Source organism: Micropterus dolomieu, linkage group LG21 (genome assembly GCF_021292245.1).
Source record: "Micropterus dolomieu isolate WLL.071019.BEF.003 ecotype Adirondacks linkage group LG21, ASM2129224v1, whole genome shotgun sequence".
NCBI classification, from domain to species: domain Eukaryota; kingdom Metazoa; phylum Chordata; class Actinopteri; order Centrarchiformes; family Centrarchidae; genus Micropterus; species Micropterus dolomieu.
The window spans coordinates 25,578,336-25,579,840 of record NC_060170.1 but is presented as its reverse complement, the minus strand read 5'-3'; the positions used below and the strand labels follow the sequence as shown (position 1 = coordinate 25,579,840).

Sequence of the window (1,505 nt, the reverse complement as noted above, 5' to 3'; positions counted from 1 at the left end):
ACACACACACACACACACACACACACACACACACACACACACACACACACACACACACACATGCTATAGCTGACTTGCCATAAGCTCCATTTAGGTCACAGTCTGCCTGGCCACAGGTGGTCTTCCTGTCACAACCAGTGGACCATGACTATGAAGGATTAGTTGGGATAGGTACAGTACCACAGAACACAGTTTATATTAGACAGGAGACTGAGAAGCTTAAGTTTCAATGAAAACAAGAAAGAACTGTGGTATGATGTGGGACTTACAATTGTACATTGTAAATGGAGGAGAAGAGAGGAGTCTGAGTTTCTCTGTCCACCAGACTTCTGCAACAGAGGGTGCCAGGCATGCCAGGGAAGCTGTCACTGCTCTCACTGCTGACAACCCCGGTGCCACCCGCCTCTGTTTGTTTTTTATTCCCCTGCTTCCTCGTCATGGCAACCCGTTATGTTTCCTCTCCTCCTCACCATCCTTCTTCTCCCTGGTCTCCATCTCTCCACCTCGTCGCCTCTTTTTCTACATGCAAAGTGATTCTCCAGGTGGAGGTTGGCCATTTGGAGGCTTGTGGACTGGCAGTTGACTGGTGCGTGGTTTCTCCCTGAACCCGTGCTCACCCCAGGGACAGAGGCCCAAGGGGCTGTTGAAGCTCAGCGTGGCTGACATCCAGCATCTCCTCATCGAGTAAGACCGCCTGGCCACACTTAGCACTCCCAGCTCCAGACAAAGGCTGCCATGTCCTGCAAATACTGTCAGAAACAGTTAGGAGTTACACTGATGGCTGATTAATTTGTGCAGGTTATTTCCCTCAAAATTTGGGTGCAAACCAGATTTGGCTATGGAAAGAAATTATATGACCTTATTTGTCACCATTCAGCAATTTTGTGCCGTCTGTGTTTCGATGTGTGTGGTATGGGTGGGCGTGAATGAGAAGTCCATGACAGTTTGATTTACCTCTTATGTATCAGTATTAACAGTGACATGTCAATCTATCTGTATGCTATTGGAATATTTCTGAACAATTGTGTTGTCTGTGCATGTGTGTGTCTGTGTGTGTACCTGTGGAGGTGTGTACTGGACGAAGATCACCTTGACTGTGGCCAGTCAGAGAGAGCCGTGGGCACTGAAAATGAGAAGGCGGGGTTGAACTGGCTCCCAGAAGGCTGTTCTGTTCGGCACAGCCGTCTGCAGCCCCCCTTTAGACTTCCTCTCACCCTCACTCTCTCTCTCTTTCTTTCTTCCACACACAAACACACACACACGCCCCTCCAGCTGGGCAGTCCCGGGAGGTAGTGAGGCTCACTGACTGATTAGGTCCCAGGTAAAGCACTGCCCGGGAGCTTGCTATAAAGCCAAAGTCAATGATGACGCTAATACGCACACACACATGCAAAACTACTGTACACTTCTTTCCACGCTTTTTTAAAGTACATGCACACACACGCAGACACACAGACGTGCACACGCCTACTGTCCCTATCAGACAGCTGCTCATGCAGTCTGCT

At 49.2% G+C, this 1,505-nt stretch overlaps 1 long non-coding RNA gene across 1 annotated transcript; it reads right to left on the bottom strand.

Moving 5' to 3' along the window:
• Positions 1-85: 85 nt before the first annotated feature.
• On the bottom strand, positions 86-1,192 carry LOC123960427. Its single transcript, XR_006822521.1, has 3 exons — positions 1,060-1,192; positions 270-749; positions 86-148 (listed from the first exon to the last, which is right to left on the bottom strand). It is a non-coding gene; the product is annotated as an uncharacterized LOC123960427 (long non-coding RNA).
• Positions 1,193-1,505: the final 313 nt, after the last annotated feature.